The 27,519-nt window shown below is 44.3% G+C and overlaps 1 long non-coding RNA gene across 1 annotated transcript in view; it reads left to right on the forward strand.

Moving 5' to 3' along the window:
- Positions 1–22,500, forward strand: part of LOC133208172 (uncharacterized) — a 175,755-nt gene extending 153,255 nt beyond the window's left edge. Inside the window, exon 3 of the long non-coding RNA XR_009724273.1 lies at positions 22,487–22,500. This is a non-coding gene — a long non-coding RNA (uncharacterized LOC133208172). The remainder of the gene's footprint in view (positions 1–22,486) is intronic.
- The last annotated feature ends 5,019 nt before the right edge of the window (positions 22,501–27,519 follow it).

Raw genomic sequence — 27,519 nt, forward strand, 5'->3', positions numbered from 1 at the left:
TATTTTTTGACAGTGGTAGTGGTACGAATCCAGCTTGTATCCTTCATACTCTTGGTGAATGTTTAGGGATTTGGTTGGTTTTAGGAAGAGAAATAGCGCTGCTTCTATGTATAAGGTTTAACCAATTTTATGGCTTAATGCATTATCTGGGCCATAGAGGGAAGGAAAAGTAATTTCTTAAGTGCTGAACTCCCTTCCAGTGGGCAAAGCCCACATTAGCAGATTGTGCCTTGTTCTGATGGAACAAGTGTATGTTACATGTTGAATGGTTAAGTTTCCATGGAAATTATGTGCATCTATCAGGTTCTGAAATGGTTCCATGTGCAGCCTGGATTTTAGAATAATTATTAGCTTGTCATTGATTTCCTTTTTTATGCTACCTTTTGATAGCATTAGCCTGTGTAAGTCATGAAAGAGTGGTTTCTGAAGCAAGCAGATGCCTTCGTGGAGCTGTGCAATCCACCTGGAGTATTGGGTAATGCATACCCAAGGATGCTTCCACTGATGTATGCAATAAGCCAGAACTTCAGCTGGTGTAATGTGAGGTGGCTCTGTTAATTTGACAGGCCTGCATGCCTCATTGGAGCTTAGGAGAAAACCAAACCAAAGAACAGCCACCAAACAGGTTGTTTGGTGGCTTGTTTCATAGTTCTACCAGTAACTACCATGTTCTTCCACATTTGTGGGCTGTGAACAAGTCAAGACTTGAGGAGGGCTAGTATGTTGTTAGGTTTGTTTGTCCGCTGTTTTGCTTGTGGAGGGAGTTGCGAGTTATCCCTTGGGCTAAGACAAGCAGAGGTATGAGGCAGTTTTGAGTAGAGTTCCCTGGAGAAGGAATTGCACTATCTGCTATGGGTTGGTACATGTGTTCCAGGGCTGGTCAGTGCATCCAAATAACTAGATGCTTCTGCTCTCTCCTCTGTTAGCAGTGGGGTCTCCTGCATGGCCCCAGACATCCAGTGGAGGAACACAGGATGGTTTAAAAAGCTTTGAGGCCAGCATTTGAATTTTATTTCCACCAAGTTGTCTGGTGATGTGAAAACAGTGAAAATACCCCAGAGATGGAGAGATGATGCTTGTTGCAAAGGAGGCTGGTTTGGTTTAGAGACAATTCTTAACCTTACTTGATCTTTTTCTTTGTTAGCACCCTATGACTTTCTAGGCCAACTCCTTTTTGAAGCACAAAAGGTTGGCCTGAGTCCCTACTGCTGAAATGCTACTTCCAGTTATGGTGGGGAAAAAGCTTGGTTAGTGTGTCCAAAGTTCCCTAATGTGAATTCCTGCTGTATAAAAGTGCAGAGCAACTGTTTTGTGATTCTAACAAGGACCATCTCTGCTGAGGAGCCTCTCCTTTACATAGATGGCAGTAGTCCAGAATAGTTTTTGTTGCTATCTCTTCTCCACACAGATACCTTTATGGGTAGTTCTAAAAGTCACTGAAGGAAAAACTACTCAACTTTTGGGTTGGTAATCTGTGCTTTGAAATGTAAATCTGTGTTTCTGAACTGCTCCAGAGGAGTCATTTGGTTCCAGTGGGTCAGTAATCAGCATTTTTAGAAGACCCTTAATATGTATTTATATAATCTGCATTTTAACAAGTCCTTAATTATGTATTTACATGACAGATCATAACAGCTCAGAAGGAGCTGTTATTGTCTGCTGTGTCACTCCTAATAGACATCTGTAAGGGATATATTCCAACTTCAAGTTGGTGTTTGTGCATCTGAAGGTAAAGAGACTGAAGTGGCAAGTGGAGCTCTTGGCAAAAGCAGTAGCACCGCACCACAGCAGAGGGGGAATTGCTCATCCTCCTGTCCTAGTTTGTACAAAACTGCTGTGTATCAACAGAAGTTGTCTTGAAGCAGACGCTGCTGTTGGGTTTATCTGGAGATAGTTTGGGGTGGTGGCCCTATCTAAATTCTGACCTGATCACCACCAGACCCTTTAATTCTTCTGTTTGTTTTCCTTTGGGCAACAGCCTGAAATAACCTAGCCTGCACAGTATGTAGGTACTTGACAAGGTCCTCACTGTATGTTCCATGCTATCAACATCTGCAGAAATGTAGGAGGCAAGTTTGTGGCCTGTTTCGTATCGACACAGAGCTGTTTTCTTGAAAGTAGCTTTAAAACAAGGATGCAGATGAGATACTAGTTTCTGAAATACTGGTAGAGAGGGTCTGCAAAAGGTAGATCTCCACCAGGAAACTAAACCCAAAGAAAGGCAGCACTGAGTAGTTTCCTGGGTGTCTCTGGGTGTGCTGGAGGAGTTTGTGCTGAGCCATGAGTGCTGTCTGCGGGAGCTTTGGCAGGGGCAGGTCTGATGAAGGGCCACGCTATATTGTTGGGGGTTAACAGACAAACTCTGCGAGGGACCCCCCTTCCCTGTTCTCCTGGCTATTATCTCCTAAGTATTCTAATAACTCGGGTAAACTGCCGAGACAACAACGCAGTGACAAATGTGTCTGGAGATTCTGCATCTGCCTCCCTTAATCAACTTCCTTCCCTGAATATGAATTGAAATAATGAGTCAATTAACGTTCTCAAATGCCAATGAGATGCAAAAGAGATTGGTGGAGGTGGTAACAGTGCAATTCGGGAGCTGTTCCAGCGTTGGATTTTAACAAGAATCACACATTGAGCGTGCAACTGATTATTTATCACATAAAAACTTTCCTTCCTGGCACTTTTCCATGCTCCTCCTGTGCTGGGTCACTGGGGAAAAGACCTTTTTGTGTCAGACTATGAAACCTTGCTTGTGTGGGGCAGCACAATAAAAAGGCCCAGCTTCTCTCAGGCCTATGGGCAGCCAGGTAGGATAGGGGAAAACCAAAGCAAGGCTATTCAACTGGCTGTGATTGTAGCCACCCCAGGTAGGGCAATATGCTGTCTGGGACTTGAGCCCTGGGAGCTGGGCCCATCAGAGCCTTTTTTGTGGGTGTGGGAGGAAACATTTATGAGAGGGCAACCATTCATTTGGTCTTCCTTGGGCATCTGCGGCCAGCTATCGTCAGGTACACGGTAGCAGACTACATGCACCTTCTGTCTGACCCAGCAGAGCCCTCTTGGTGTGTGTGTGTTTGGTGTTTCCGCTCTTCTCTTGCACACAGGTATCTCGGAGTCTGGGTTACCTTGAAGAATGCAGGATCACATCCTTGGTTAGTCTTGCTTCTTCCCCTTGGAAGATTTTTCTGGGCTGTGTTTGGGAAATGACTCTTTTGGAAGTGCTTGGGAAGTGGCTCTCATGTAAAACTATTCTTGAGGGGAGATCCCTGCTCCTGGATCCACAGTTGACACGGGGGAACAACTTCCTCAGTGTCTGTCTGGATAGTGGCATATGGGAGAAGAGCTGTCATACTTTCCACTGAAGTGGGGTGATGTAAAGTCAAGATGAATAAATGCTTCAGAACTGAGGTGGCTTTCTCTGGCTTGTAGAGGCCTTTTCTGCTGCTGTCCAGACAGAACTCACCCCAGAGCAACCACCTGAAGCTCCTGGTAGAGCTCAGCATTTGTATTATGCTTCCACTGAAGCTGGAAGAAGTCTTGTTACTGCCTTAACGGGACTGAATTAACAGTCTCACTTTTCATTTTAAATGGAAGTCCTTAGAAAAGGAAAAAAGAAAAACCAACCTGTCCATGCTGAGTTGTGCTTATGCCCTTGCTAAGGATCATTGAGTTCATCTCTGCAACGTGTGCAAATGATTTTGGCAAGCGCTTCTTCATTTTCTTTCTTGCTTGGAGTTCATCTTTGTTCAGGCTGCAGTTCAACACTTTTTAGCACACTTGGCTCGATCTGTCTCTTGAAGTAGAAAAAACTCGGGGGGAGGGGGGGTTGGGAATCTGCAGAAATAATGCCAAAGAGATTAGTGCTTCCTTAAAAACCGGCAGGGGTGAAGTTTATCCTGATTAGAATGTGATGCAGAAATAGGAATCAGTCCTTTATGTACAGGCAAATTGTATGTCTCCATCATTACTTTCCCTGCTTTTGCATGTGTCTGATGATGCTGTCATGCTGGAGTGACTTGACCTTTTGTTCATTTTATTTACCCTGAATGCAATATTGGCTGACAGGCATTTCTGCAAGCCACCTCCTTCTGCACCTCACAGGTGGAAGCAGAGCCTTCTTCCACCCAGGTCGTTACTGCCCGTTGCAAGTGCAGCCTGGAAGCTGGATCCATGGGCACCAGTTGAGGACATTGTCCTAGTCACACAGAATCTGGGCTGGTGACAGAACTGAGCTGCTAAGGAATTTTTAGTTGGAATTCTTGATTTCATCAGCGTATTCACGTAACTTATTGTATGAATAGGTTGATTCGGAAACTATAATAGAAAAAATATGATCATACTAGTTGTCATGGTTTAAGCGAAGTCTGGATGCTGAGCAACCGTGGCTCCTTTGCATACATGCCCAGATAGCTTCTGCTGATGTTCTCGAGGAGGCATTTCTGTGCTGGGGTTTGAGGGCAGTACACAAACCAGCCGCTGCAGAACTCCTGCCCTGTCCTTCAAGAGAACCATTAGAAGCATCCCACAAAGCTGTTCACATTCTGCATTGCGTTACTGACATTTTCTGTCTAAGAACAGTTTACACAACCACTATTTCTGTCTCCTGAGGTGTGGGGACAGCTCAAGGAAGTCCTTTGTAAGCATTACTGAATAACCTATATGCTCTGGTTATTAAAATCAGCAGACTCAGTTTATGAATAAACGCTCTTCCATGGTCCCCTTTGGGGCAGTTAGAAGTGTTCCCGCATCTTGGCTCTAAATTAACTCTGATGAATTGCCTTTTACTACAGCAGACAGGGCATTGAGGGATGTAAAGGGTGTCCCGAAATTCCATTAGTTTAGATTAGCTGTTGTTGGGTTTTAACTGAAGATTTCACGGGGTGGGGGTGGGTTAGAAGGAGCCCAGTGGCCAGGAGTACAACATGGACTAGAGTTCAAATACAGAACTGGCCCCATGGAGTCCTTTCCTCCTGTGAGGGTCTCTCCTGGGAGTGTGCGGAGTGAGGCAGTGGGCAGTGGTGTTGTTCTGGGACAAGCACCATATCCCAAGGCATTTCCCAATACTTGGGGTTTGTATTGACCAGAATCACCCCAACACATAAAAGAACACCACTACCTCTGTAAGTTGTGGGGTTTACTTTTATTTCATGAACTAAATGCAAGTTTGTAGTGATGGGAAATGGGAAATGGAAAAGATTGGTGACTAAATTTTAAATCTAACCTTCCAGTTCCTCCTCTTTTGTCCTATCTCTTTTCTCCACAGAAATCATTATGGTTGGGTTTCATACTCTAACCACACAGATAGTGTGGAAAATACCATTCTTGTGTTCCTCTGAATTGGTGTTTTGTACTCTTTATTGCTGCAGCAGTGCTTGATATTCCAAGTAATACACTGAATACCAGTGTTGTGCTGTCTATAAATACTGGTAGAGCAGTTTCCCTGGCTGAGGGGATTTGCCATCTGAAATGCAGACATGGGAAAAGAGAATGGCTTGTTACCTCTATCCTTTGGGGGAACTGTGTACAGAGACTAAATGCAGTTCTAGGATGTGTACTGGTAAAATGCCCACGCTCAGTGCTAGACCTGAGCTGCTCCTCATGGCTGTCATGTCCCAGCAGACCTCCCCTTATAGTTATTTCTCTGCTGGATGACTGGGAAAAGCTCAGTGAAGAATGATTCCACCTGACAGTAGCATCAGCATCAGCATCCAGGTAAATAAAGATTACAGCCTGGTTGAAAAATTAAATTGGATCTCAGTCAGATCTCATCAGGGTTACCTCACTTAAGAACTTAGATGTCAGCATGTGCAAGGTTTAGACACCATCCCTTCTCGTGGTGCAGTTTAAAGCAGGGTATGATCCCCTGTCATGGGGCTGACAGGGTATTTACTTGCTGTATAGAGGTAGTGTAGAATCAGTTCTTTCAGTGTGCTGAAAACTTAGCCTTGGAAACTCTCTACTAAATAATCCCTGATAAAATGCCAAAAGCAGGAGTGATGAGCTTTTCAAGAGAAAAAACACAACAAAAGGAACAGGTTAGAAGCCCGAGTCAGACTGGAAATCAGTCGGGTTGAGGCTTCAGAACGACTTAGTTTAAATGCAGAACTCCCAAACATTCTGTTAAAACTTGGTGATGGCTTTCTACTTATGCATTATTTATTAAAGAAGTGAATTCTGGCCAGCCTGCAGCTATAAGGACGTTTCTGGCTGGCATGATTCCTGCTTTGTCTTGCTACTTGCTGCACCAGCAGGCCAGAGCCATCTCAAGAGGGTGTCGTGGGAAATGGTGACATCTCAGTACTTCAGAGGGGACTCTACCCCATGACACGTGCTGGTGGCTCCTGCTAGAAATGTATTTACTTGCCTTCATTCTGCTTTTCCTTTTGATCTGAGAAGGCCCTTAGACAATATAGCTGTACTCATTTAATCAGTAAAATCAGTCTTGCTCACTCTGACTTCCTACCATTGAACATGGTATTCTGTGAGGAGCTTCCTGGGAACAGAATGGGTAAAGCAGTTTGCAGTTAGCTCCCAGATTTTATTCATATCCAGTGGCTTGTGAAATCTTTCCAGCTTCTTCCATGGTAAATAAGGAACTCTGTGTGGAACTTGTTATTCCTGTCCATCAGGAGGCACTGCCTAATTGCAGTGGGAAATGTAACTGCATCCTTTAACTTTAATTTATGAAGCAATTTGCTGTAGAAGTGGGGACTGTGTGATGGCTTTTCAGGCAGGGAGCTGCATGGCTTGGAAACGCACACAATTTCAGAACTGACACATCCAATTCTGAGGCCGACGAGGTGCATTGTGGTATTTTGGCACTGGTTAAATATCCCCTCGTTTGCTTGCCCTGGCTGTGGAATGTGCTGATGGTTATTGCTGTAGCCTTTGAAGTAGGTGAAGCCCAGGATGCCACAGCAGCACTGCCTGTGATGCTGATCACAACTGATAGATGCAAATTGCATTGGCTTTGATAGTTGTGTTTTATCTGAAACATGTTAGGAATGTGCAGGGCTTCTTTTAAGAATAATAACAGGCAAACTTCTGGTAAAGGTGGAGGAGCAAAGCAATACCATGGGTTCGTTAGCACTGGCCTGAGGAAGCGGGCATGGGCTGTATGCTTTGTAAGACAAATCCAAAATCTGTAAGGCTATCTAAGATTTGCAGTGCTGTTTCTTGACCAGAACATTCCAGGTGGATTCCAGCAAACCAGGTTGCTTATTCCATTATGGGAAAGAGAGAAAGGGGAGGCAGCCAGCCTGTAACTCATAAGAACATTTAAGGAAGGTAGGAAAATGATCCAGTAAATATTTTGCATTTCCAATTTTGTGTCTACACCCATTTTCCATACCACTAAGACATTTCCAAGGCTGGAGAGCCCAAATGACTCAATGGAGATGCTCCATTGGGAGTCACAGGGAGTTGTGCCTTGCTGTAAAGCTATAGGCAACCGAATGTAGAAATATAGTACTGTCTGCTTAACTTGGTATCTTCACCTTTCAGGTGTTTCAGCTTTTCTCTGTATGCCCTGCTCCATCTCAATCATGAAATGGTTTTTAGAAATGCAGTTTTCTTCCCCAGTAGCCAGAGGTGTTACGTCTACCAGGATAGATTTTCTGTCTCTTTCTTCCCCTGTGCCTCCATGTATTATTATAAGGCAGAGTAAATGATATACTGTGCTACAGCTCAGTGAATTAGTCACTGACCTTTTACTTGGGAGATTCTCTTTGATTTAGCTTTTTAGTGTTCGAAGTGGAAGTGCAGATGCTTCTTTGTGCCCTGGAATACTGTAACTGACAGATTTCCCATGAACCCTTTTTTTTGATCTCTGCTCTTCATCAATGGACTTGGTTTTGTCCCAGGACATCTTCTTAGTAACTGTGGAGGTGGATGAACCAGGGAGAGAGCAGGATCCTCATGAGTTCAGGCTGCATCCTTAGTGCAAGAGGGAGCCAGTTTGTGTTAGTAGTTATTTAGCCTTGCTGCTCTGTGCATCGGTTGCTGACACTTTGCACTGTCAATACCAGCCTGGAACATGGTGTTGCAGATGAGAAGATAATTTTCTGCAGCTTCAGGTCCTGTTATACAGAGGATCAAAGTCTCTTGAGAAGAAAGGGGTGCACTTTAAAGCTGTCAGATGCAATCAGAATAATTTTGCTTATCATACAGATTTTCTTCACTTTATTCAAGCCTGAAGACAACCCCCTGAAAGAAACAAATATGAAAGCCAACCTCTTGACTGCAGGCTTTGGGGGTGGTGTTACTGTTTGGGGCCTGGGGTTTTATTTCTATTTTGTAATGAAACACTGAAAAGGAATACATGAAATAATCTATCTGTTCAACATAGGCCAACTGCAAAAAAAGCTGGCACAGGTTCCCTATGGGACTTGAAAGGAAGAAAGGAAGGCTGCAGCTGAGAACTTGCTGCCAAGAGGCAGATACATACCACCAAAACGCTTTCTGGTGCTCCAGAGCATCTCTGATAGGTGCCAGGGCAAGCCAGTACTGGTCTTGGTTTTTAGAGCCTTGCCTTGCTGTTGTGTTTTAAAACACAAGGTATCAAACTGCTTTTGTTGCTGTGGTTAGCTGGGAGACAGAGGTACCAAAAAAGGGCCTGAGGACTCTTCTAAGTGTCAGTGTCACCTGCTGTGTCACAGCATCGTTTCATAGAATCATAGAATCACAGACTGGTTGGGGTTGGAAAGGACCATAAGATCATCCAGTTCCAACCCTCTGCCGTGGGCAGGGACACCTCACACTAGACCACGTTGCCCAAGCTCTGTCCAGCCCAGCCTTGAACACTGTCAGGGATGGGGCATTTGTCACTTCTTTGGGCAAGCTGTGCCAGTGCCTCGCCACCCCCACAGTAAAGAACTTCCTCCTTATATCTAACCTGAACTTCCCCTGTTCCAGTTTAAACCCATCACCCCTTAACCTGTAGCTACAGCCCCTGATGCAGAGTCCCTCTCTGTGTGGGTCAACAGATTTACACTGGATATCTCCCAAACTTGAGCTGGGATTCCCGAGCTTTTACTGTCCCATTTTCTGTCTGTCTCCCTTGGTGATATGTGGAGGACCACCTAAAGGCTGAAGATTAAAATAAATAAAAAAAGCTATCATTCCTCTGTGCAAATAAATCTGGAGCAAAGATGATGTCAAAGATGATGTCTGCATGAGGAGCACAGCACTGCTGCTTGACCCATCTGCCAAAGGATGAAGGGGAATAGAGGCTGGCCTCCAAGCCTCAGGAACGCCACCACATTAATAGAACATAAGTGCTCATGCAATGGCACTGGATCTGTGGCAGCTGTTTGTTCAATGTTTCGTGCTTTTAGTCACATCTGCTCCAAATGAGTGTTAATATTGCAGTGGCATGCACTAAGGATGGGCTCTGTCAGTTTTGCTAAGTGTCAGGCTGACCCCTGTGACAAGGCAAGAACAGTTCATCCCCCTGCACTCCCTCTCCCTCTACCCCCACTCAGCTGTCTCTGTTCTATCAGCACAGCTTCCTCAGTGCTCCCTCCCCTCCGATGAGGGATAGGAGGGGTTGGGGGAAGAAAAGGGAAAACTAAGGCAGTGATTCTCAAGGAGAAAAATTGCATTTATTTCTAGCACCCTGTCCAGCAATGTCAGATAACAGTTTATTCATCCCCTGGCCCCTGTATGACATTGAAGCATATCAACAGTGACAAAAGTATATTGAATAATTATCTTGAAATTAATACATTATCCCAAACTTAAATAAATGTCATCTGATCAATATATCTTGGAATGGAAAGGGAAGAGAATGTGAAGGGCATCGCTTCATTATTCATTAATTTTAGAGTAATGTAGGCAGATGAAATGGTTATTTCAGAGCACTGCTATTATACTCACTGGCATTTTAAATAACTCCCAAGATTTAACAGTATATATTCCCCTGTCGAGGCAGCTTATACACGTTAACACTCTGGGTTCCAGACTTCTCTTCTTGCCAGGGCTGCAAAAGAAATACTCCTGAAATCCCATTCTTTTCTTTCCCTTTACCCTTTCTCTTTCTTCTGTAGTGAGAAGGGTCCCACCTCACCCTGTCTGGTACACGGTGCACTGGTGTCAGTCCAGCTGAAATAGCTGGTCATGAATGTTGAATTCTGAGAATGGGAGGTGACCCCCTTTTATCCATATGTACAGTTCTGTTGGAAAATCAAGCTGCTGGCTGCAATTTCCTCTGTGAGGAGAGAATGGGAGCTGGCTGGTGCCTTCTAAAATGAGCAACAGTGCTCTGGGCCTTCTGGAAGTCCTCCCTAACCTTGTGCCATGCGTGAGTTGGTTGGGCAGGGCTGTTGTATGAACATGCTGAGTAACTCTTGCCTTTTCTTCCTCCATTGGCCATTTCAAAGCTAAAGGGATTAGTAGAAGCAAGTCCGAAGTACGCATCTCTAGGAGTATGTTTAACTGGCAATTAAAAACAAAGACCAAGAAGCCACATTACAGCTGGTGTAAAACAGATCAACAGAGTTGAGTTGATGAACTGAGGAATGCCTCAGCCTCAGCTGGCCTGATGAATCTTATTGCCAAAGCAAGGGTATTTAAAAGTAGTGGGTTTTTTCACTGTACTTGCTTCAGATCCCCCTCTCTAGAGAAACAGACCTAAAATCACCCCGTACCATTCAAATGAAGGTAGAATGTGTGTGTGGGAGGCATGACTGTGAAGAGCATCTTGGACAGCTTGAAGCTTCAAATCCTGAGAGGTTTTAAGTAAAGGGTCAGTAAATCAGGGGACCAGCAATGCACCAAATATAAACTCTGAAAGAAGATACTAGAAGACAATGAACAGTTCTGTCCTGCAGTCTTAGCTGAAGCAGGAACATGTGGAAAACACAGGGATGGAGTTGCGTGGCTAAGGGATGGCCAATAGTGGCAGAAAACGGACAAATTGATAAGTTTAGTGGTTTTACCTTGCTTAAGTCTGCAACAGGGTCAGTGTAAGTAGCAATTAGCAGAAGATGCTCATGCCAGCTTCTGCTACTACAGCAGTTCTACTGCTTAAAGGACAGTGCAGGTGTAAAGCAACCAGAGCAGTTGTGTGTCATGTCAAAACAGAAGTTCTTCATGGCAAGAACTGTCTGTTTTGGATGCATTCACAGGGCCTTGGCTGGACCGCATGTGAGGAATCATGGCAACACCACCACCACCAACAACAACTTGACATAGGCAGGTAACCAGGAGGTTGCTAGGACACATGCAGTCTGCAACCACTACACGTGCTTTTCATATACCAGCATAACCTGGTTTGGGTTTGGCGCAAGAGGAAACTGGCTTTCAAGGGAGCATCACAGCATAGTAGAAATGGATCTGCCTTTGCTGATGGAGCAGTCAGTAAGGTATCCTGCCTACCTTCCTGTCTGGTAAGGACCTGCAAGAAGGCAGCTTCTTTATATGTCTCAGTTAAGAGGTAAATTAAAAAAGGAAAGATTTCATGTAAGAAGTTGATGTTGTTTCCTTTGCAGACTTGCAAACTGTATTTCTTTCCTTGTCTTTCCATCCCCTTAGGTTTTGCCTAAGGGCTGTTTGTTAGCATTTCTATAGATGCCATGTTTGAAATAGTGTCTTGATGAAAACATAAACACATTTAAGTTTTCTGTAAGAAAATGTTTGGGTTTACTTCAAGAGGTAAACGAGATTATACCAGTACCATTTTCTGACTTAAGTCAAAACAGTAAAGACAGTATTTTATTGGCAGCAACCTTAGAAAAGACTGTCTTAGCTTGGTTGAGTCCAAGCTTCATGGACTTTTCCAAGGGACTTACTTATACATACTTATGACTTACTTCATGGACTTTTCTTCTGATAGAGTAGTACCAGCTCACACACTGTGGAAGGGTCTTCTTTCCAGAAGGGATGTTGATGAGGAAGGGTTTCTTTGACCTCAGCCATGGCCATGGGCTGGGAAGATAGCAATTAATCTTCCCTTATGCTTCTCTTCCAAGTGTTAAGTAGCTGTGTAGCTCACTCTTGTGTTCTCCCAGGCTTTTAGTAATTCAGGAAGCTGGATGCAGCAAAACAAGAACTGTCTTGAGGAAAGCACTCCTGCAGTAGCTTATTAAAAGCATTCTTGTAGGACACAAGTTTGCAACCCCTAGCCAGACTGAGTGTGGTTTTAAACTGTATTAGGGTCTTTTTGGAGTCACAGACAGAAGTGGCCTTCTGACTCATAGAACTTGGGTGAAGAAACTGGGGCTTACAGAGTTTGCTTCTTTGGAAGCTGCAGGTAGTTTCTGGTGAGTCAGACAGGTTACTCATCATGTAAGTGACCTGCCTGGATTTCTGTGTTCCGTAGGATTCATTCCATTGTGTTTGCTATTTCTGGAGCAAGGTAGACAAAACTTCCACATTTTGATGCTCTCTGCCTTCAGCAGTTCATTGGAACATCTTCACGTCACCTTCCTTCATCTGGATTCAGAACTGGGTCCCATCTGGGCCTCAACTACAGTTGATCTTTATTCCTGTCCAAGACATATCCCAGGATATATATATCTCTATCAGGAAAAAATCACCATGCTTTTATCTAGAAAAACATTACAACTGGCATTATTTGTTGAGAAATGCCTTTGCGCATGGGTGCATATGCTGGTACAGGTGTGTGTGTGCCTGCGCAGTGCTGTGGGGAGTGGCACACAGTAGTTAGAGAAACTGAGAGATGTTCCTATGTGTGGCATGAGAGAAAATGATTCACTGCTCAAGGGAAAGAATGAGGAAGAAGAGGAGAACAACTGCAATAAAAAAGCCCAGCAAGGCCTGGGGTGGTAATAAACTCTGGCCTTTGTGAAATATGAGCAGAGTGCCAAGCCCACCAGCACAGGGAGCCATTTGAATGATTCAAGATTTGAAGGGTTCAAGACACAGCAGTGAGGAAACCCCACAAAGAATCATACAATCATAGACTGGGGTTGGAAAGAACCTTAGGATCATCTACTTCCAACTACCTGCCACGGGCAGGGACACCTCACACTAAACTATGTCACCCAAGGCTCTGTCCAGCCTGACCTTGAACACTGCCAGGGATGGAGCACTCACAACTTCCTTGAGCAACCTGTGCTAGTGCCTCACCACCCTCACAGTAAAGAACTTGTTTCTTATATCTAACCTGAACTTCCCGTTTCAGTTTGAACCCATCCCCCCTTCTCCTATCACTACAGTCCCTGATGATGAGTCCATCTCCAGCATCCTTGCAGGCCCCCTTCAGATACTGGAAGGCTGCTCTGAGGTCTCCACGCAGCTTCTCTTCCCTAGGCTGAACAACCCCAATTTTCCCAGCCGGTGTTCATACAGGAGGTGCTTCAGCACCCTGATCATTCTCCTGGCCTCCTCTGGACTTGTTCCAACAGATCCATGTCCTTCCTATGTTGAGGACACCAGAACTGCACACAATACTCCAAGTGAGGTTCCACAAGAGCAGAGTAGAGGGGCAGGGTCACCTCCTTCGACCTGCTGGTCATGCTCCTTTTAATGCAGGACATGGTTGAAAAACAGCAAACCAAATGAATAGCAGCAACAGGATGTTTTCCAGCTAGAGTAAGTATAGTACATGCAGCCTTGTGCAGGGACTTGCACTGGGAGGCACTTTACTTAACGCAATCTCTTTTCCTGACCATCGCCTGGAAGCTGTAGTCAGGGCTTGGAACACATCTGTGTTTATTTTGCATGACAACTCCTGGGCTCTGGCAAATGCAGGCTGATGGGAGACATGGGGCTTACTGCTCTTCTGCAGAGCTGTGTTGAAGCACCCGCGGCTGGCCATTGCGTGGGTATGTAATGCATATTACATGATTTCATTCATATTTCATGGCAAGTGTGCTATCTTTTTAATCTTTATAGCTTTAATGTGTGGTAGTGGTTTTAATAATTGGTGCTGCAGGATGGTTACTTCCCAGAATTACCCTGCAAAATTGCTGTGTTTTCAGCCTTCAGTCAGGCAGGCTGTAAATCATAAAACCTGGGCAGTAATAAACTTGGCACCCTTTCCTAGGTCTTTGGAGATGCCAACCTGTAACAATAGATATACACTGGCAAAAAGTCCTCCCTGAAGCTTTCATGGTTCTGAGTTGCTGGCTGGGCTTAAGCCACGACAATCACCTTGTCTGCACACGCTGTGTGAGGGAATGAGACCAGGATTGCCGAACAGCTGGGCTGGGACCACTGTGTTCCCAGCAGCTTCCTGCAAATGAAGGGGTCTGTGCTGCACGATTGTGCCTCATAGTCACTTTATACCCCAGTGTATGCTTCATGAGTCTGATTACTGGGGAGGCAATAACTCTGAAATAAATCAGGGGTAGTGCTAAGGAGCAAAAAGGCTTGGGGGCTCCTCGAACTCAGTAACTCCTATAGGACATTCCTTTGTATCCTTCCAACATGGAGTGCATTCACTTGTACTGGAATGGTTTAGGTTGGAAAGGACCCAAGATCATCTAGTGCCAACCCCCTGCGATGGGCAGGGACACTAGACCACGTCAGCCAAGATAAAAAGAAGTCTTCAGGAGGACAAGCTGAAATGGCTTGTCCTGCCACAGACACCTGCTTGGGAAAATGCTGCTGTGCAAGGTGGCGATTTCCAGCCCAAATTTCTTTGCCTTACCATTTCTATTTTGTTATTTGGGCCTCGGATGGGACTTAGTGTCATTTTCAGTGACTCCTTAAAGGAGCCTTATGTTCAAACAATTAGGTGTTAGTAACTGTAGCAAGATCTAACGAGGCAATTAGTAACAAGTGAATTACATGATGATTTAAACTTATTTCCTTCACCCAGAAATACTGAGCACAGGATAAGGTTCTTAACAAAAACATTATCTGTAACTTCCTTGGTAACACTTAGGGTAATACTCAGTCTTGGTAGTTCATACGAACTTTTTAGATGTCAGTCTTTACTTTTCTTTGCTTGTTATGTGGGTGGTGATTCTCAGACTGAATGCACGTGCTGCTGTGACTCTGCTGGCCAGACAAACGTGACGTTTGGAAACAGGAGTAATGTCTTGTTGGAAGTAAAGGAGGAGAAGAAAGAAACCTCTGTAAGGACAAATCCATAAGGGGTGCCTGCAGCCTCTTACTTATCCCAGTCAACAGTGATTTAAGTTGATGTGGATATCACAGCTTTAGTAAGACCTTAGTTCCTCCTGAGGCAAAGAGGGAAAATAATAATGGATTTGCTGTTCTGAAGTCTCATAACTTTCAATTGCTCTAAAGAAACTGGTTTTCCAGGTGGCTGTGTTTTGAAAGGGCACCTCCCCAGTAGCTTTCTCTATTGAATCACTTACAAATGCAACCTAAATAAAGCTTTGGAGGAATCTTTATTATTTGACCAAGTGCTTCAGCAAACGTTTCACTTGGGTGTCAGTGGGGCTCGGGCATATGTGGAAGTGTTTTGTAGGGTGTGAATGTTAATTAATTACTTAAAAGCCAGTCACCAGTCACAAAATGCCCTGGTATGTATTAGCTGTATCAGTATGGTGACTGGAGGCCCACAGAGAGCAGGTACTCTGCAAATACACAGCAGAGAACAAGTTGGTATATTCAGGCCTTCCCTTCTAAGAAACCCTGGCATAAGGGATGGAAAGGTAGAGGCAAAGGGATGGACACTACTGGAAATATGGAAAGATAACTTTCATGATGCCCTCAGTGGCTCAAAATTTATTACTCTAATTAGCACCAAAGGGTGAAGTGTAGCTATGTTTGTCACTGAGTGGAAAGGTTTTGATCATGAAATGTTTGAGCGTTTTACTGTGTTTGGCTCAAGCCTGCACATCAGTTTTTCAGGGTTATTCCAACACCTCAGGCCCAGATCAGCTGCATCCCTAAGGACCTGGCACAGCGTGACATGACCACCCTGCTGTACAAGGCACAAGTGAGAGGAATATTGTAAGGTAAAGTAAGAGATATCAGATCTTATGTACAGAGCAACAGTGGGTCAGATGAAAGGGTGATTATTATAAAGCCTGAATAAAGCACTGCAAGCAGATGCAAATATTTGGATTCCAAATGGCATTGTGTGAAATCCATGTTTTCTTGATGGCTGAACACACAATTCTGCTTTGAACGTCATTTTGACAGGGAAATTAAGGTAAGTGAGGGGGAGATTTAAATAGATTTTAAAAGGGGCTTCTTTTCCTGCCTCACCCTGTGTTTTTGCTAGACTGTGTAATTTCAGATACTTTCATTTTGCCTTGTGTCTATTGCCAATTACGCATAGCACTAATTCACTGTATTTGTTTGAATATGTGTAATTTTTGAACAAAGGTGTCCAATTTGTTCTCTGTTAACAACTTTGTGGGCAGAAGGTTTTATTCTGATGCTGGTCAAGGCCAGCTAACTCCAGTAGGGCCTTGGGCAGGGTTTAATCTGCCTGATTCCTCTGGAACACATTCACGGATGCTGGGATGAGTGGGGTGTTCCCATGCTGATGCAGCTCTCGGAGCCCCGCGGTGCCGAACGCTGTGCTCTGTGCTTGCTTTAAGGGAGCTTTCCTCACTAATTAGTCATCCTATCTGCAACAAATGAGATTATAGCTGTTTTGATTGAAATTTTATCCCTGTTTTTGATTGAAATTTGAAGTCCTAATATGGTTGTGCTTGAGGAAAGAGAGTGGGTTCAATCCCTGCTGTTTTCCAGTGTTCAAGTGTTCACTTTACACGCAATCTATTCCATGTTTGCAAGTGTGTTAATTCTGCGCAAGAGCCCCACCACTGTGGTTTGCCTCTCTCCCCAGAGACAAGTTTCAATGCCCATTTTAACCAGTATAAAGTGCCTCTGGAACTGTATTTGTTTTTTGCGCTCCTTTCACTGATGGCTGCTGGGGAGGAACTGGCAATGGGTATGCTTGGGTGGGTGGGGAAAGGAGGATGAGAAAGAGGGATGAGAAGGAAGGAGGAGCCAGAAGGAGCAGGGACCCTGGTAGCTTTTCAGAGGGACCAGGATCTCTGCAGCTCCTTACTTGTCCCCTTTCAACAGGATGACCCTCTCCTGTGAGGAATGGGGGGAGTATTCTTGTGGTACAACTGATTCTTTAATGTTCTGAATCACACAGGGCTATTGTACAGGCAAGAACTTAAAGTAAGCTCAACACTGGGCAAAGGGCAGATGGCCTTTTGCCAGAAAGGCAAAACTACAGGGCATTCAAAGCATCAGCAAGAAACCAGGGTACAAGCAGCAGCTGCAGGGCTTGTTAGTGAGACTTCAGCGCTGTCATGGGGCCAAAGGCAGAGAGACCTTCCATATTCTTAGCCTGGCATGTGCTACGTTAAACACAAGTAACATTTCTCATTTTCTCTTCCCAAAAGCATAAAGCATAATGAGAAAATACATAATTGCATGAGCTGCCAGTTCCTTGTAAACGGGGGTTGTATCAGTTCACCACAAAATCAGGAGAGAGGTGAATCTCACAATAGGACACCACAGTGCGTTTTCATTGGAAACGTTTCTCCTCCAATAGAATGCAAATCATTTAACTGTTTCCAGTGATCAAAATGTAATAAAGGGTTATTTTAGCAGAAAGGAAGCCACTAGCAATGCCACTGCCTCCTCAACAGCACTTTTCTAATCACCGTTGCTTTATCAGAAATGTTGTTGAATTTTTTATTGATATTTAAGAATAAATTCTTACAACATCATATCTATAAAAGGTTCATCACAGACCAAATACCACTCTAACCTTTTAAGCTTCCACAGTAAAAACTGTCGTCTTTATTTATATAAGTTTGGGAAAGATACAAATGTAATCATAACCCCCAAGGCAAAATTTTATGGCAGTTTTCAGAACCCCTCTCTATAAAAACTACTCAAACCTACAAACATAAAAGCTTCCAATAAAATTTGCTTTAGATTGTAGTCATAAAACATGAATTTCTTGCCTGGCTCTGGATCTACAACTGCCCAACTGCCAGTTTGCTGCAAGCTGGGGCCACAGTGTTGGCTTAAAATCACAGACCAGTTAGGGTTGGAAAGGACCATGGGCAGGGATGCCTCACCATAGACCATGTCACCCAAGGCTCTGTCCACCCTGGCCTTGAACACTGCCAGGGATGGAGCATTCACAGCATCCTTGGGCAACCGTGCCAGGGCCTCACCACCCTCACAGTAAAGAACTTCTTCCTGATATCTAACCTGAACTTCCCCTGTTTCAGTTTAAACCCATCACTTGTGCCCTTGATGAAGAGTCCCTCTCCGGCATCCTTGTAGGCCCTCGTCAGATATGATAATTCTTTCTTTGCTCTATGGGGAAACTTGTAATGTCAGGAACCCGCTTCCTTCCATAAATCTGTTCAGCTTGTGCTTCAGGTCAAGTGTCAAGGGCTCCATGTATTTGCCGGCATCAGATCAGTAGGTAGACCCTGCACCCCAGAGCTTTAAAACCGCTCCACACTTCCATAAACATCCCAGTTATATAGTGATGGTGTGCTAGTGAGATGTGGTTATACCGGCCTGGAGCAGCCCTCTGCCTTTCCCCAAAGATTCGTCCCAGTTTTCTACCCAGCACTTTTAGTCTGATAATGACAAAGATCTTTGGGTATGAAAAGAATCATGCTATTACAGTTGTTTGTGGTTGAAGTAGAGTACTTCAGATGTACAGTAATCTAGGACATGTGAGTTTTCTCTATTTTGCTATTTAAAATGTGGGTGACTGCATGCACTTGGAAGACTGGTGGTACTTTCACTCTGATGAAATACAAATGTGTACATTAGATAGTACTTTAAATTAATGAAAGATTCCTTACTGTATATGCTTCTTAGTTGCACGGTGTTAGCAGGAGGTAGGAAGTTCTTTATTTACATTGCAGTTGGAAACACAAGCAAATGCCTGGGTGCAGCAACACTGTGCCAGGTGAAAGGAAGGCAGGAATCAATCTCTGCAGAGTGGGGCTTGAGCAGATTCCTGGGTTTATCAGCCTAGATTAATTTGCTTTAACCATCCAGGGTGGTTAACCCTAAATAATGCCGTGTGGCATTATCATGCCATGTGGCGTTACCATTAACCCTGATAATGCCATGTGGATGGTATCTGATGAAAGACCTGAGCCTTGAGTACCATTAGAAGAGAAGTGGGGAAAGCTGCAAAGCCTGCTGCTCAGCATATGAAAGCACAGGAAGGTCACAGAGTGTGCATGCTAAGAAATTAAAAGAAATCTCACACAACTTCTTTTGACATACATAGAATGGTTTGTGTTGGAAGGGACCTTAAAGCTCATCCAGTTCCAACCCCCTGCCACGGGCAGGGACACCTTTCAGTAGACCAGGTTGCTCCAAGCCCCGTCCAACCTGCCCTTGAAAGCTGCCAGGGATGGGGCAACCACAGCTTCTCTGGGCAACCTGTGCCAGTGGCTCACCACCCTCACAGGGAAGAACTTCTCAATCTCCCCTCTGTCAGTTTAAAACCACTCCCCTTGTCCTGTCCTTACAGGCCCTTGTCAAAAGTCCCTCTCCATCTTTCTTGTAGGCACCCTTTAAATATTGCAAGACTCTTATGTACCTTGGAGCATACCTGAAAGTTCATTAGAACAATGTCATTTCCAGCTCTTAAATTCTTTCCCCTTAACTTCATATGTCTGTCTGTGGAACCACCCTTAGGGAGCCAAGGGGTCTGCCAGAAACGTTTCTTTCTTCTTTGGGCCTGTCCTGGGTAAGGGGCAACCAGGGAAATCAGACAGACCAATAGTTGCAAAGGATTCAGGCAGTATAAAGGATGGAGGTATCCAGATGCCATGGAAAGAAGGCTGCTTTCAAGACAGCCTGTTGTCTTCCCTCTTCAGGGGCACACTGGTATTTTTGTGAGACTGGAAATGTCAGAGGATGATATTGAGGTGGCTGCACAATGGGTCAGGGCCCAGCGTCTTGGCTAAAAGAGTGGCAAAAGGATAACTTCCTGCCTGCACAGACACAGCTGCAAGCCAGCAGCAGATCTTTCTTGTCTTCCATCTTCCTGATAACACTGAGGGAGCCTCAAGTACAAAAATATCCCGAGAGTCCTAAATGGCCTCCAACAGGCATGTCCTAATGAAACGAAGCTAAAAACTCTGTAATAAATTAATGAGAATGTTTCTTTTAGTGGCAATCATCCATACACTCCCTCTTACTGCACCTTTTAATTATTACTAATGATAGAGGTTTTGGGTCGCTGCTTTCACAAAGAAGCAAACCAGAAAACTTCTTTCTTTCTGGAAACAAGCATTCCTCAGCCTCTGCAGGATGCTAGCTGCAGAGGGAGAAGTGGAGTGTTTGGTGCTGCTGTTGGCTTGGTGAGTTTTGTTAATATTTATTAACAGGGTTCATTCTCTGTGCCTCTGTAGCTGTTGCATTTCACCAGCTCAAAATACATTTTATTTTCTTCCAGTTTTGGCACAGGATCAGAAGGTGGCTCTCAGCTTTGATCTAAATAACATAGTCATAATTTTAGGCAGTACTGTTTGCATTATTCTTTGCTCTTGGCAAAACAAATATTGATCTTCTAACAAGGCAATCAATATTTTGATAGAGTAATGAAGACACCTGGGTTTAGAGCAGAGATGGGCTTCTTGGTGGGGTGAGCTGTAAGCTTACGGCCCAGCAGTGGCGAGCCAGCTCACTGCAGCATTCCCAGGCTCAAAGGTGGACATCCACCAGGACGGTTGCTATCCTCTACTTTCTTTTCAGCTCTTTTAACACCAGAGAGCTGTGAATGTTCAATTCCTGTTCCTCCTTGGTACCCAACAGGGCTTAGTTGTTCTGGTCCTCTTTTGTGAAAACGAGCATCTTGCTAGTGGAGTTCAAGGTAGGTGACTTCCTGCTCATCCTTCCAGGATTAGAAAAGGGAGGAAAACCATTTCATAGTCTTTTCTGCACTTACGCTGAATGGCAGTTTCCAGATGAGACTTTTCTCAAGCTATTGATGGCCCAAACTATCCATATCTCTGGCTTACATTGGTGCTGTCAGACACCTATTGTGAAGACTTGACAGCATCGTCAATATTAGTATTAGAGCTACTTTTCCAGCTGATGAGGACAAGACGTGCATGATTGATATGGAGGCATGTAAAAAATCGTGCAAGGTCACAGCAATGTTTTTTTTCTGGGCTTTCACAAAAGCCCTGTTTGCTTCCCTGGGTCCTCCACAACAAAAGATGAATCCATCAGTGCTATTGCAAAGTCAGTTGGCAAGATAAATAAGCAGCCCACCACGCTGGCTTTGCCCGACAGACAGTCTCTGTCCAAGTGGTGCCTTCAGACAACCTGTCCATGGGGTCTGAAGCTGCTGCTTGAGCTTCTGCCCTCTAGAGACAAGTATTGGGCGAAGTGTCCTCCAAGGATCCATGGCATGAGCTCCGGAGAGAGAAAGGCAGGGAGCAGTGTGTGGGTAAGCTGGTATGTCTGATGGAGCTGGCTCCAGAGACTAATGTACTAAGAGGTTCCACCCCTCAAAGGCAGAGTTGCAGTGGCTGATGCCATACCAGGACAGACGTGCAGGGTAGCTTTTTGGAGACCCATCAGTGTGGGCAGATACATGGTGTCCACATGTTCTGTAGGTGAAATAGCATGGCAAATTACGGTGTGCATACGGAATAATAGAATAAGCCAGGTTGGAAAAGACCTTTAAGATCAGCAAGTCCAACCATCAAGTCCCAGCAGTGCCACCACCATCACTAAACCATGCCACTGTGGGCCTCACCTACATGGTTTGTGAATACACAGATTGATGCAAACATTGGATTGTGTTTTGACTGTTCTCTGATGTCCAGATTCATTTTCCTTTGCTCCTGCTACTTCTGGCTTCAGAAGCAGGAAGTGGTCCTTCCCACAACTGTCTCCAGATTGTTATCTTGAGTGCACTTGCAACTGGATGAGCTCATGTAGATACTCATGTTACTCCAGAAGCTTTGCTGGAGCCTGGGAACATCAGTCATATGGTCTTGCTGTTCCTTGCTCCTGCAGATGGTTGAGCCTGTGAGCAGCAGCAGCACGTGATTGCATTGCAGCAGGAATGGGGTTAGTGACCATATTGCAACTCCCAGTGTCTCTACGGCTTCCTCATTCCTCCAGCAGGGAAATAATCTGCACCAGACTTGTTTCCTGGCACCAGCTGCCTTCCCCCTGTACCAGCTCCAATGTGTAGGCTGGCACATTGTGGAAATGAGAGGGGAAGAGAAAGGAGTGGGAACAGAGTCCTGGCTCTGTTGCCTCCTGTTCTGACCTGCCCCATCCCCTGGATGGGAAGTACAAGCAATCCCCTTTTTCTTTTCAGTTACTCTATTTCCTTATGTTCTTCTTTCACTGATGCTGCTTATAGATACAGAATCTACCATCTCCAGGTTAAAGTCCAAAATATTTCCATTCTGCCCAAGGTGGTTCATGCTAGAAGCAGGAAGTCACTTTCACTGAACTGTTCTTGTAATTCCACCCCAAAAGCAGTCCAATTTGGGAAAAGGCAGTTTTTCTGCAGGTTAGATTTCAGCTGATTTCCTCCTCATGCTGGACATCCATATAGTGAGTGAATGGAGATGCAGCAGAAATGTATGCAAATACCAGAGCGAGTGCTGCCATACTAAGCCTTGGAACTTGACATGTAAGTTAATTTCTGCTTTCATTTTGCTTTAAAATAAAGGTTGTCTTCATGCTGTTCCGTATGTGAAACTAGAATGTGCATTGAGCTGCTTTTTCGGCAGCTCTTTAAAGTGAAAATTGCTGCAGAGGCGAAGCTGGAAGGCAGGAGCTGTGTACAGTATGAGACTGCAGGACAGGGGGCTTGTTTGAAATATTTCCACCAGGTTGTTTTGTGCTCGCAGTGTTTCAAAACATGCTCAAGTTCAATCATAGCACAGGGTCATCAGGAGCTGATGGGAAGTCACCGCTGGTGTGTCATGTTGTCACCCCAACCCACTAGAGAGCTGGTAGGGTTGTGCCTCAGCTTACTGAGTAACAGGGGCTCCTTCTACCTGGAGATTAAAGAACAAAAGCCTGGGAAGACAGTTAATTATAGCTTAAGCTTCACAAGCAGAGTTAATGAATTTTAACATGCCTCAATTAATAGCTAATTGGGTTTTGTGCCTCAGCTCTGAATGAAAGTGTAGGGGTGTCCAGCAAAGAAAAAAAAGGGTCTAAAAGATGAGATATTTTAATTGAACTACTGTAGGATCCTTCTGCAGGGGAAATGACACCCTGGTGTTATTTCACATTTTTAATGCAAAGAGATCAAATGGGAGGTTGTTTCCAAAAGGAAACAAATGACAGCATTGCAATACCATCAACACACTGTGTGGTCACCAGTGGTATATGGGTATGAGAGTCCCCAGTTCAGTTGGGTATGTAGGACTGTGACTTCATATGGGAGCACTTCCAGTACAAACACAAGCTGAGAAAACTGGGGCTGTTCAGCCTGGAGAAGAGAAGCTGCATGTAGACCTCAGAGCAGCGTTCCGGCATCTGAAGGGGGCCTACAAAGATGCTGGAGAGGGATTCTTCATCAGGGACTGTAGCAATAGTAAAAGGGGTGATGGGTTCAAACTGAAACAGGGGAAGTTCAGGTTAGAGATAAGGAGGAAGTTCTTTACTGTGAGGGTGGTGAGGCACTGGCACAGGTTGCCCAGGGAGGTTGTGAATGCTCCATCCCTGGCAGTGTTCAAGGCCAGGTTGGACAGAGCCTTGGGTGACATGGTCTAGTGTGAGGTGTCCCTGCCCATGGCAGGGGGCTGGAACTAAATGATCTTAAGTCCTTTCCAACACAAACCATTCTGTGATTCTGTGGTTCTATGACTCTATGCTGGCCGTAAGCAGCTGTCTGGCCATTGACTGCTCCAGTGGTTGTCATGGTCCTTGCCCCGTAGTGGTAAAATTCATGTGAGGTTGAGACCCAGAGCAAGGCCCCCTCATGTGCTCACACACATCTGGCACAACCCCAGGTTCAGGGTGGCGATGGTGCTGATACAGAGTTTCCTTGAGCCAAGGTCCATCAAGTTGAAGCAGGTGACAGGAAACCTTGTGATGGATCTGGCCCAATGGGAATGTTAGTTAAAAACTAATGGGAGGTGATGGCCTGGCAGTATGCTGCAGAATGTGTTAAAGCTTTAACTTTTCATTTAAGGTTTTTGACAAGACACTGCAGATTATAAATAATAGATGAATTCCCAAAGTATGTCTGTACTTCCTGGCTAACTTCCCACGTGGGTGAACTGTGAGCTTTCTCCTTAATTATCTGTAGGAGAACCTCCGCATATTGCTCTTTAAGCATATAATTATCCTTGATCATTTGGGATGAATTATATGTCCTCACTGCTGTATGGAGTTGGTCCTAATGTAGGACATACAGTCAAGCAGATAAAAAAAGTTGTGAAGGACGTAGAGCAAAGAAGCGTGGAAAAGCTTCAAGCCTCCTTCCTTTGAGGATGGGGGTTTACTCAGAAAGATCTAAAAGCCACAGTGGGACAGATCCTGCAAGCACTTTGTTGTGTGAGCTGCTTGTGAGAAGCAGGCTACTTTTGTGAGTAGTATTATATAATTGAGCCACCAAGGTATTACAGTTGCTTTATAAAATCAAGTACAAGTAGATGTAGCAAGGAGAGCCTCTGTTCTACATGGCATTACACATCTCATGTGAAGTACTGGACAAGAAGGGCTATATGAATGAAAATGGCATACCTAGAAATAAAGGGCCAAATCTGATGTTTTAGTCACAATCCATAATATGCAAGTCAGCTGCTGCAGTAGCTGAGAAGACCTCTGTATGCAGCTCTGACCTCACTCCTGTCCAAGCCTGGTTGATTGGAGCAGGACAAAGACCTCAAAGCAAGCTCTGGAGCTAAAGGACCATCAGTTCAGCAATGGACTCGCACCAAAACGTTCCCTCTCTGAGTTCCAGGTGTCAAGGAATTTAGGTAGAAAGACACGTACGATAATTTTTTTGATACTCTAGGTTGGATTGTGCCTGCTAGTGCTATTGGTCTAATGAGATATTTGATGTCTTTTTCTATTGAAAGAGGATTATTTTTAAGCCCACAGTTAAGAGAATGACCAGTATTTTGTCCATTAAGTCTCTAGCAGGACCAGAGGTAAAGACAGCAAAGGTTAAATTGCATCTTCAGTAGTTAAACAGAGCAATAAATCCTAGAGAGTACAAAAATAGGGGAATACTCTGCATCTCAAACAGGAGGAAATTGTCGCCTTGTGAATTTGATGCTCTGAGTGGGAAGGAAGAAAAGAAAATATATGTGTCCTTCTCCTCCTCCAGTACCATTTCTAGGGAATATTTATCAGCAACTTCAGCCACAGGGTAGGAAAATATGCAGGAGCCACAGTGCAGCTTAGTTTGTTTTGTTTTACTCTTACAGGTATTGTGTGTGTTTGAAAACCCTAAGAGAGAATAAGGAATAATAAAGAAATCAGGAACAGAACAAGGAAAATAGGAGAAAAAGAATCATTAATTTCTTACATGCAGCATTGTCACGTGCTGATCCTCCAATGACAGCCATTTACACAGGGCTTCTCATCATGCCCTTCACAACTGCTGTACAATAAATAATAAAAGATTAAAACCTTAAACCTGGAAAACTTAGGAAAAAAATATTAGAACATTTTATTTCAGATTATAAAAATCCTTGAATGATTTACTTTAAGGGACGATTTCATTGCTGGCATGTGCAGGAACTAATGATCACACCGAGCTCCGGATTGGTGAGAAGGTTGCTTGGGAAACATAGTCATAGGTAGGTGATAAAGTCCCCCTTTCTCCAGCACTGCCTCACTGTCACCAAGATAGCTTTTACTGTTTGTTACAAGAAATGATAGTCCATGTACATATTTATATCTGGGTGGCAATAACATTGGCAATAACATTTGCTGAGCAGTCCATGTTGTTTTAAGGATCCCAGCTTGCTTCCCAGAACCAGTGGTCCTTACCTTGCATCTGATCGGGTTTAAAAAAGAGTTTCTAGTGACGGAGACAGCTTCCTTGATCCTGACCTTTGCAGTGAAAAATACTGTTTGTCAACAAGTGTGTGGCTTAAACAGGAAACAAGCAACAAGCATGCCTTGTCCCCTCTTGGGCGTTCCAATAGAGATCCACCTAATTAGGATGTATAATCCTTGAGAGATTCACATTCCCTAGAGAACAATGTGTGTCCTGCAGTTTTGGAGAGGAGGAGGACTGTTGAAATACATGACTAGTTGGTTACTGCTGGAGTGTAAAAGGGCTTTTGCAATGGCCGTGGGGGAAAGGATGCTAGATCCAGGTCCCTTCCAGCTGAGAACCATGTTACAGTAAGTGCAAATGTGCCTTTTTTTGACCTTTTTTTTTCTTTTACTCTTATGAAATGAGCTCATTTGCGTACAGCCTATTAGGCAAAGCTGTCGTGTGGAGAAGCATTTGGTGGTGCCAAAGCCAAGAAAAAAGACACAGGACAGCTACAGAAAGTGACATCCATGCACTGGGGTGATGTGCTGATGGATGGAGGTGCCCTATGGTTCTAATAAATCTGCTTAAAGTAGTTGTGCTGCCTTCCTGCTCTCAGGTGTGCCTGTTAGCAGTGCCTCATGGTGTTGTTACTGCTGCTGAGGAGCAGAGAGGGTAGTAGTGCTGTGTGTAACTCCCTTGTCTTTAGGTTTATAGCTCACAATAGAATTTTGCTGGTTTGTTTCCACCATTGTCATTCCTGGGGTCTGTTTTCTCCATGCTTCCCAAATCTTCCTTGTTGAGTTCCTGCTGCATTTATTCACTGTAGCAGATAGAATCATGGAATGGTTTGGGTTGGAAAGGACTGCAAGATCATCTAGTTCCAACCCCCTGCCATGGGCAGGGGCACCTCACGCTAGATGAGTATTTATAATACTTACAAATGATAGCATATCTTGTAGATAATTTTTGTTTATATTCAGAACTGTCCTAGTAAAGGAAAACAGTAAAAGACTGTAAACACCATCACTTTTAAATTCAGAATTGCAATCAGGGGAGGAAAGCTCAGCTTCCTCTCTCTTTAGTAAACCACTGAATTGCAGGGTTTTGTTTAAGGTACTTGGAGGTTTCTTCAAGGTTTCTTTTCACATTTTTTCAAGTGTAAAAGAAGAAAAACCTGTAGCTGTTAGTAGCCTAACATAATACTGCTGCTTCTGCAGCATACCCACACACCTTTCCATGCTCCCCTGGCCAAGGCACGCAGTCAAAGCAAAACACAGATTCTGCCAAAGGTCAGAATTGCCCAGAGAGTGGGTGGATAGGAGGGCACTTCAGAAACCCCTCATCTAATGCTATTACTGACTCCTAGTTGACAAAGTAATAGAATCGTAGAATCAGCTAGGTTGGAAAAGATCTTTAAGATCAAGTCCAACTATTACCCCATCACTGCCAAGACCATCACTAAACCATGTCACTGGGGGCCTCATCTACAAGGTTTGAGAACACTTCCAGGGATGTTGACTCCACCACTCTCTGGGCAGCCTGTTCCAATGTCTAACCACCCTTTCATTGAAGAAATTGTTCCTAAAATCGAGTTAAACCTCCCCTGGTGCAGCTTGATGCCATTACCTCTTGTC

The sequence above is a fragment of the Neopsephotus bourkii genome, unplaced genomic scaffold, assembly GCF_033783945.1.
Source record: "Neopsephotus bourkii isolate Nb327-2 ecotype Australia unplaced genomic scaffold, CSIRO-AGI_Nbou_v1 NB_244, whole genome shotgun sequence".
Taxonomy (NCBI): domain Eukaryota; kingdom Metazoa; phylum Chordata; class Aves; order Psittaciformes; family Psittacidae; genus Neopsephotus; species Neopsephotus bourkii.